The 10,283-nt window shown below is 33.0% G+C and overlaps 1 protein-coding gene across 1 annotated transcript in view; it reads left to right on the top strand.

The window, feature by feature from the left end:
* The window catches only part of LOC109546558 (probable serine/threonine-protein kinase kinX), a 64,307-nt gene that overhangs the window by 19,151 nt on the left and 34,873 nt on the right, over positions 1-10,283 (top strand). The window lies entirely within an intron of this gene.

Genomic DNA, 10,283 nt, shown 5'->3' with positions numbered 1-10,283 from the left:
CTTCCTGCTTTAGTTGTTGTGAAAAATAATAAATATCCGAAAGAATATTGAAAAGTTTCGTCAAATATCAACCACGATTCAAAATTCACACAGCTAGTGAAATATTTTCTTAATCCAGAAAAAACACTAACAACAAATGGCGCCAAACAAATCGATACAATGTAAAATATGAAAACGTTGCGACATATTTCTTATTTAACCAAACATTACTTCTACTGATTGAACGTAGTTATTGTCTTTAATGTCACATACCTATGATAATTTAACTTATGTAATGTGTGCAGTAAACCATCAACAGTTTTATTTGGTTCCTTCCTTATGTGATATTGCGGTAACCCACATTCCACCACCTAGAACCTCGATTCATATGCAATTTTCACTTCCATATTTTTGGTTTGGAGACACGCTAGATTATATGCCCCATTTAACTCATCATAATAGTTAAGTAATGGGAGAATTTTACTGGAAACGACAAGTATAGGGTTTGAATAAACTTTATCGTTTCATGCCATTACATTATTCGTTTCTCTGAATATGGATAAAATTAGTGGTTTAGGCTAATTGGTTCTCAAAGGCTTGTCATACTTTTTCGCATTTTTCGGAACGCATCAAGTATTTTATTCCTTTTAAGGGCGCATAAAACACCAATTGATGAATATTTGGACCGCGCAATGTTTGCCCATGAAGTGGCGCACCTCGACCAGAGTATTTAATTTTATTGTATTTACAATTAAATCGATGTTCGAAATTTTTAGCTTTTTTTCACTAGCTGGCACTCGAACATGTCGAAGTGCAAAAAACCTTAAGACAATATGTATATAAACTGCTCAAGATGATGAATTCTGATCGCTGAAAGCGATTTAATTTCTGTTTGAAGCTTAGTGCGATTATTTTTGGGCTAAGGCGTGCAAAAGAATTAGTAGTGCAGATAAAGTCTCTATAGGGTGCCAAATAAAATAATGCAAAATTGGTGAAAGTTCCTCATGCTCTCAGTTGAGCAAAACTAATTTTCTTTTCTATTTTAACATCACAGGCACCTCTAATCTTGAAAAAGGTTTTTTCTTTTTTTGCTCATCTTTTTTATTTGTACCGTGGTCTGAAAAAAATCAACTGGTATATTGATAATTGTTTCTCTTGAACCGATTTTCCGACCGAACCGAAAACTAGGGTTCAAATTGTAGTTGAAGTTGTTGTTGGACTTGGCGAAAAAATTCGATATACCGGGTTGCATGAATTAACGAAAGAATGAAAGTGAACTTCACTTTAGCTGAAAGTGTCTAGAGTCACAGATTTCGGAGGCAACTCTTAATTGAGTCATTTTTTATGCAACGCTGTAAACCGAATTTTTGTCCAAGATTATCTGTGAAGCTTCAGCTTCAACATGAGCTCAAAATCCTGAAAACCGATCTAACAGCAGAAAAGTTGTCACCGCAAGTCCATAAAGTCGTGTTGTTTCGAGCTATTTGGTTCATCTTTAAACTTACTTTAAACTGCTAGATGTTAGAGGCATTGTTCATCAATAACTTTGATAGCATAGTTAAATAACACTTACGAAATGAAAGTGTTTTTGAAATTCCTAAAACCGTACTTAAGAAGAGTAGAAAAGTTTCGCAATTGCAACTAGAAACAGCGACAGTGAGAAGACCACGCAGTAGATAAAAATATTGAAAACATTTATGAAGAATGAGAAAATCTCATTTTCTTCAAGACTGGTAGATAAATTGGAAGAACAGGAACACCTGAATTCATGCAAAATGATTCTAGAACACCGAGAAGACGATGGTGAAAGCGGTGAGAAGGAAAACAAAAGCAATTGTCTCGAAAAATATGTATAGCCCACAGAATTAAGCTGAACAATATTTTATAAATAAAAAGYTTATTTTATATGCTGACGTGTATTATAGTTTTAGAAATGTAGTTGATTTGTCAGCAAAACTAAATAAATCCACTCATAACGASCGAAATGCTGAAAATCAGGAATAYGATTRAGCCAACTTATGTGAAACTGTAACAAMACTTATAAATAAGTCCAATAAAAAYAAAAGTTTAAACATGTTATATTCGCATATCTCTTGTTTTACCGAATTATGCATTAARAACCTAAATSAAGTGAAATCCTTATTGATAGATTATTACTTCTTTGTCTCAAGATAGGAATATTTTATGAAAGGGAGAAATAAAGATATATGTTTATTAGKATAAATACATAACTTTTTGTATAAGTACCGACRCTGTAGGACTAACAAAGATTTTTCAAGAGGCAAAAGAGTTTCAAAAGAAAATCAGCTCGTAGCAGATAAAAACCAAAAATATTTGTACAGGGGCARCAAAAATTCAAACATTTCTTAACRAACCAAGCKTYAATTTTYATATTTYCRCGCATTAAAAAAAGRTCATGCTTCCGTCAAAAMAAGKCAATTTATATGGCCAGTGTTGAATCTAAAATTAGTGAAAATCAATTTGGGCGTTTAGAAATTKTCARTTTGTCAGCYTAAAAACTTCCYTATTCGAARTTTARATCAAATGATACCAACAAGTTTTTTTTCTTTCATTTGTTGATCTTAACTTTGACGCCTTTAATATATTTCAAGAAAATAWCYACTTTWGGAATTGATGAATTCGGTCAAATCATCATGTTTTCACCTCAGAAATCTGYAGTTCGAAATTTGTAYAATTTACGTAAGACATCGTAGTTATAGTTACAATTTATGAAAATCTTATGAAACATTTAATATTCACATAAGCTGCATCAGAAACCATCAACCTTAGGATCAAGCAAACTTAACACAATGACGATATTTTTCCAGTCATTCCACATCAGAAAAGATCAATCTGAAGAGGTAAAATTAAGAGAAATGTGCATGATAGCAACATTTTAAATAAATTATGCATAACTTTAAGTTAAATTAAAAACGAAATTCATTCAGAGTAAAAAGACACGGGGCAGTTATTAATGAGCAATTTGCAGCGGGCACGAAGGTTCGAGTCCATCGGCAGCAAAGAGATGGAAAAATTTTACTTTCAAATTGACCAAACCCAACCCACATGACTCGCAGTTTTACACGATTCAAATAACTTAATGCGACGTAAAATCGGCATTTATATTATTTCTTTATTTATTTCAAATTAAATGGAGCTGCTTCATACTTATTTAATAGTAAAATAGACTCATTTATAAACCGAATCGTGGAGTCTAMTACTTTTTTGTTACAGTGGAACAAAAGACCGATTCATAACAATTACATAAACGCGAAATAAAATAAATATATATTCAAATTGCTACACAGTTGCTGATTTGCAACACTTATTTTCCATATACGTTAAGCAATAAGTATAACTGTTGAAATCCAATGGCAAATTTATCGATTATTTTTGCAAATTTAGAAAGTATTAACTTGAAATAATATTGTGCACCTTTTCGGATCTGTGGTCATAAAAAACTTATTTAATACTAAATTACATGCAGAATAGATGAACGTAGGTTGTATATTCGAGTTTGTGCAATATACAAAGCGACATTTATTTGAAAGTTTAAATTTCTTTCTGACTAGAGAGAACGAACTAAATTGACGTCATTTACCTCGGGGCAATCTGGTCTGAGGGTGTTTAGAAAGCTTTAAAAAAATAGCTCAAAAAATAGTACTGTATTTGCTGGTATAAATCATAAATTAACAAACATTGTTAGTTTTCGTACCGATTAGATGATTTGATTGATTGATCCTACGTTTTGAATAATTAATAAAAAATATACAGAGTGTCCTATTTAAAAATATGTACTTTCTGTTAATAACTAAGAATATATTTGCTTACCGCAAATAAAATTTCCACTATCGGATACTACGTGAAGAACTGCTTTGGCAGTGTTTCCGAAGAAAGTTTAAAAAAATCACAGGAAAAGTGTTAGAGAGCTTTTCCAAAAATGCAGATTTCTGTAAAAGACGTATCTCGGAAACTGTTGGAGATATTGACATACGGTTTTCGTCATAGATTTTGTCATAAAAATCGAAGCTTGAGATACCGACATTATTTTTTGTCTATCTGGTATAGAAATAGTAGTTTGCATTTAAAACTGTCCAATTTGACCCACCCTTTACAGGAAAACAATATTTTGAAATTAATTTTTGTATAAAATAATATAAATGTATGGCTTTAGTTTGAGTATTTAAAAAAAACTCTGCTTATAAAGAAGAAGCAGCTTTTGCGAAAGCATGGTAGAGTGTAAAATCAAAATATAAAAAACAAAAAAACCCTGCAAACAATCAAAAGATAACTGTTCTACTTATCCTGTTCTAAATGTCGATTGGATTTCTAACTGTGTACTTACCACAGTAAACGAAGATTAATTTCATATATGTAGTTCGAGAATAGTTAGGAAGCAAAAGAAAAATAGCAAGAGCAGCGAAAGAAGAGTCGGAAATCAGGAAGGAAGCAAACTAATAATCAGGTGTTGTATTGTAATAATCAGGTGTTGTTGATCGTTGTATTGGCTCGGATTCATACCGTTTTGGTGATAATAAGATAATTTCAACACAGCTGAGACAAGATATTGCATCTGAAACATACAATAAAAAATCTGACCGAGACTAAAACCCTACCCTGTTGTCTGGTATATTGATTGATTACGTAAAACTGGTTTAATTTTGAGTGGTGCACTCACACTCAAAACATAAACCCAGACTAAAATCTAATATGTGATTGATTAATCATTTCATTAACTTGCCAGAGAAAATCGAAGTGGCCGCAGCAGAACTGCCCATCAATTTGAAGACCCGAACCCGATAAACAGCAATTAAGATGCTTTGAATTTCATAGAAACACGCACTAATACCAAGCATGAAACTCGTTTAAAATGTTTCTCGTAGATTTTCTTTGATCTCGAATCTTGCAACTTATAAGCAATGAAAACTAAGGGTGAAAGTTCAGCAGTTCTGTAATAAAACTTAAGGAATTACAGTTCACATTGAAAGGCAGGTATTTAAACTATTGCTCTGGAAACATAATTCGGAGAGGTGATCTTGCAAACGTTGAACTCTTCTTCACTCATTAGAGTTACGAGTTTATAGTATCATCCAAAAAATAATCAAATTATCTCTAAGTTTGTTGTGCTGTTCGTAAGTGTTGTGTTAGTTTTTAAAAAATATCTCAGTTATTTGTAAATTTTTTTTGCATCTATTTTTTCGGTATTTTTTAAATAGCGCTCGACAGTTCCCAAGAATGTCGCCAATTTTGAAGCGCCCTTTAGATTTGAACATTCTTGTTGAACATTCTCACTGTTCTTGCTTAATTTTTGTCTTCGCCACATATCTACAAGTTTAGGTGTCAGCCTTAACGACTTCTACCGGGTGTCCGGGAATAAGTGGACATGCTCTCGGATTTGTACAGGGGAGGTTAAAAAAGCAACCAGTTTCTACCTCGAAAAGAGCCACCTGAGAATGGATTTTTTTAAATAACTTTTAGAATACTTCATGCAATTTAATTATTTTTTGCTAAACATCATTGCTGTTAAAAAGGACCCATGAAATCATTTTTAGCATTTTGGTTTGCCAGGGGTGGACTAGGTGGAGCACAATAATAGTCAATTTTTTTACCTTTACAATGAAGGCACGAAAATAATATATTTAAGTAGCCCTAACGTTAAACTAAAAAAAAAGACACTCTTGATTCATATCGATAAACAGAACGGTTTTCGAGGAAAAAATATGTTTGTTGAATACGGATTTACTGAACAATTTTGTATGTAGGTTCAACATAAGCTTMTCCCAATCTTATGCACTCCCTAGCTCGAAGAATTGTAGATTGTGGCGTTCTCCACAATGCTTGAACATTGGTTATTATTTGGCAGCAATGAAAATGTTTCAATGTTTTCCAATAAGTTTTCCCTAGTGYAAACCCGATTGGCATACTTYTACCARAGTTTTTAAATATCCCAAAAAAAATCTAAAGGGTTGAAATCTGGCGATTGAGGAGGCCAAGCCACGGGYCCTCYACCCGTGGCTTCCATCTTCCTATCCAACGTTATCCGAATTGCCTGTTTAAGTGTTCTCGAATTGCCAGGCTGAWATAGGGTGGTACCCCATCCTGCATGAACCACATCGCCTGTCGTATTGTCAAAGGTAAGTCTTCTAAAAGTTATGGCAAGTTGTTTTGGAGAAATTCCAAATAACTCCGAGAACATGCCCACATATTCCGGGACACCCTGTAGAATAGGTTGTTCAAAGCGATATAAAAGTTTTCAGAAAAAATACAGTTCTCACATTTAATAGATATGCATTACTTAAAATACATCTCACTTTAAGTTACAAACAATACAGATAAATGTGCTGAATATTATGCTAATTAAATTCCCTTATTGACTAGTGCAGTTATATCTTTTAAATGCGTTATAGAAGGCTTAACGAATTGAATTAAAATGTGTGTTAACTGACTGATAAACTTAGCATTCTCTTTAAAACCTTCGAAATACATATACCTATTTATTTACTTGACAAAGCCAATTTATAAAATGGAAACAAAATTGATCTAAAACTTCGTAGCAAACGAAAAACAATCTGGCAGTATCGAAACATAAATAGTTGCTTTTTTTAATTTCTACAGTCTTTTTAAGTTTTGGGATAAATGAAATAGTCAATATCAGATGATAATAAAGATGCTTGCTGTAGACTGCATTATTAACATTTTATGAATAGCTGCGTTTGCGATCCATTATAGAAATCTAGGCTATATATTCAATTATATTAATTTCTCGATTTAACACAAGAAATGCAATTAAATATAAATGTTTACATGAACTGTTAATGTTAAACATAAAATAACTTTCTACTGTTCTTGAAATCATTAATATTAGCAATAATATTGAAATGTAAGCAAATATAACTGGTTTGGGGGGCTAATTTTGCATGTTTATGTAATATTTATGAAATGTGCTGCTGGATATGGATAACGATTTTGAAAAATACAGTATAACCAAAGTCCATACAGGGTGATTAAAAATTGGAGACATTCCTCTGGGAGTGTTTTGAAAGTAGAAAAAAATTTTTAGAAACTTTATTGTTACTGATAACTGAGATATTTGAAAAAAACTGGGCAGAAGGATGGCAACAATGTTTTTCAAGGTAATCTGCCTCATTACTTCTTAATTATTTCAAACTGTAGTAACCACTCAACCACAAACACAACAAAAGGGAAAGTGGGAAATAAATATTTCGAGATTAAGATAAATTTTGTCACTATTGTCAGTGCAGGCAACATTTTTGGTTTAAAAGAGTGGTGTACCTGAGTCCGCCATAGACGCACAGAATATAATATAGGGGGAATGTTCTGCGCAGATGTCAACACCACAAACACCAACAACAAAACATAAAATAGAATAAAGTTGTTAAATCACATGAACTGTTTGAAATTCAGCCCGTTTAACTCCAAACATGTTTGTGCCCCATCACTTTATTGTACACTTTTGGCGGCAGTCTGAGCTCACATTTTGAGCAGTTTCTCGTATTCGGTTAATTAACTCGTGCTCAATTTGTACCGATGTTGAGTAAACCAGAAATTTAATGTGTCTATGTGTCCTGTTTATCTTACATACGTGGTAGCAATGTAGCCCGTCCGCGGTATTTGGTGTCTGGGAAAGTTGTTGTGCAGTAATACAGTCGATATGGTAATTTTTCTTCTCAAATGCTTAAGTATTTTAATAAGCGACCTCTCAAACATAGGAGTTTTTTAAAATAATTCTTAATAACAAAGTTGAAATTCGATCTGCAACTGTTAACATCTTCTAGAAATTTTCCCCTTAAAAGAAATGACGGCAATTTTGAATCACCCGGTATATCCTCACGATTTATTGCACCCAAAAACAGAGCATTACATAAAATGCCACGATAAAAATCAGCATGCAAAAAATGTCGGCCATAAGTTGTAGCAGTATATAATAATGGCAGTTCTTGTATATGGTAAAGGTAACGGAAGTATTTGGAAGGCGTTGTTAAGTAGTCAGTTCAATGCACTATGGCTTTAATGTTTAGTAGTAGAAAATGCTGTTTTTTTTTCGGCAATGACTCAACCGTTATTATCAGTCTACATTATTTGTTATTAAAAATACAGATGCAGTTTGTCTAGTTAGTATTGAAATCATCAATTAATTTGAACTAATTTTAAAAAGTTGCCTAAAAAAGGGAAAGGTGAATTGGCTATAAAGACCACAAGTTTTGAAAATTTGCCAACCCAAAATTTCAGAGTATTCTAAATATCAACGGGTGTTTGCTTCGAACGTGTATCTAGTCGTAAACCATAAATGAGTTATTTCAAAGTTCCTTCTTTTTATACTTTTGCTCTTTAAAAAAATGAGACAAATGATTTAAAGCAAGTTATTTTACTTTGACTAAAAACGACTTTGACCGACATTTCCCAACAAACTGGCTGAACATGACTCAAACATTAAGATCTTATTATTCATAGGAAAACAGGTCGAACGTCGACAAAGGTGTTTTAGTGCAGAAACGATCGAGATCTGAAGACCGGCAGCCATTCTGAGCCCGTAACGGGAGAAGTGCCCGGTAGGATGAGGCCAACCTCAATCATTCTTTTTTATTCAAAATAATCAAAAACTGCCCCTTTTCTCAGAGAAGCCATGATCATACAAAACACAGTAATTCCGTCTTTCCACTTTCACTCTATTGCATTTCAGTTTTGGGAAATTAATGTTAGGCGCAAAGTAACTAAAGTCCGGTTGGTACTACTGAAAGCTGGTTCTAAAAGCGTTCGCGGATCGAAGGGATGGAGGGTCGGTTCTGAACAGGTCCTGAACCGAGCCTGCGCTCTAATTCGGTTCGTTATCGGTTCTGAACCGATCCTGAATCGCTACCGCGAATAAAGCTACTATAATTTTGTTCGTTAATAACGCAAATGCAGTATTAAAATAAGGATTAGCCTTATTACTGCTTTACAATATTCATGATTTCCAATAACTCTCTATTATCATGTAATGTTTCATCGTTACTTTTTAAATAATTAAACTTTTATTATCCTCTTCAAAATAATCAGTTTAGTATTATCAAAATCTTATCCTTGTTTTTTTAATTCCCCTAATAATGTTGAATGTTAAATATATGCGCGGTTGAATATCCAATTCTTAAGAATAACCCTTCTGTTGACCATCATATGCAATAGCACTTTCTACATTTCGGGTTCTTATATCCGTAACTTGGCCTTCAGTTATTAATAAATATTTCGCTACATTGTAGGTATTTTTATTCTACGGATTCAAGTAAATTACAATTGCTGATTAGCTTTATTTGTCTTTTACTTAAAGTATAGAACCAATCACTAGTTGTTCATATAAAATAATGTATTCGTCTGTAAGTTAGATGCCACTTCAATTTATACTGCCTATCACTTATTTCAGCTTTCATGATATAATCAGCTCGAACAGATTTTCTCATTAAATGTTATATAGATTTCTCCGCTAATTGTCGAGAATCCTCTCCGCATAAACATTTTATTGATATGCTAATCGTGACCTGATCAACCGTCTTTACATTTCTATATCGCTCTTTTATGATATGTCGACAATCGGCCACTTTAKGCGAAAAGTTTATTGAAATAAAGGCTTACCCAATTAGGTATTTTTAGTTAGRTAATCTGTCGTGATTTTCTCTTGATCGATTTCGGATTAGGCGCCTAGATACCGATTCCAGTAGCTGAAATACGTGATACTTGCCAAACACGAATTKKTAATTTGATTTTCAGTCTAATTCAACTCGCAGTTTTCAGTATTTTACTTGTATTGACCTGAGTTGATACGATTATACGGCATAGTTAAAAATTAAACCATATTATGAAATTATTATAACTGAGTGAATAAAATACCTCTGACGTCTCACCAAAACAGACTATCAGCAGGACAGAATTAAGTAAACTATTTTCTTTGTAGGTACCTCAAAAACGAATGAGCTATTTAAAGATTGAAGAAATTTATTGAACTCATTTGAACTGTAACATGCACGTAAGTCCTCTTTAGTGCATGTAACAGTACTATAGAAGTTAAGGAACTTTCAATATGATGTTTTATTGAAGACAAAGAGGCAAATTTACAGTCAGGTTGTTGCAGTCGTAAACACGGAATTATAATTCACTTTATCAAAGGGAGTGGCCGAAAAAAGCTTTTGTGCAGGTAAACTGCCTTTCAAGTGAAGGTAACCAGCTTTTTAATGGAATTCTTCCGACCACTATCATAACTTAATCGATATCAGATTGGAAGAATTTCTGCAATGTCACCAAACAGCGAATTA

Source organism: Dendroctonus ponderosae, unplaced genomic scaffold (genome assembly GCF_020466585.1).
Source record: "Dendroctonus ponderosae isolate FM_Combo_2020 unplaced genomic scaffold, Dpon_F_20191213v2 Dpon_F_20191213_6, whole genome shotgun sequence".
Classification (NCBI taxonomy): domain Eukaryota; kingdom Metazoa; phylum Arthropoda; class Insecta; order Coleoptera; family Curculionidae; genus Dendroctonus; species Dendroctonus ponderosae.
The sequence above is the reverse complement of the archived record's forward strand: the minus strand, read 5'-3'. Positions and strand labels throughout refer to the sequence as shown.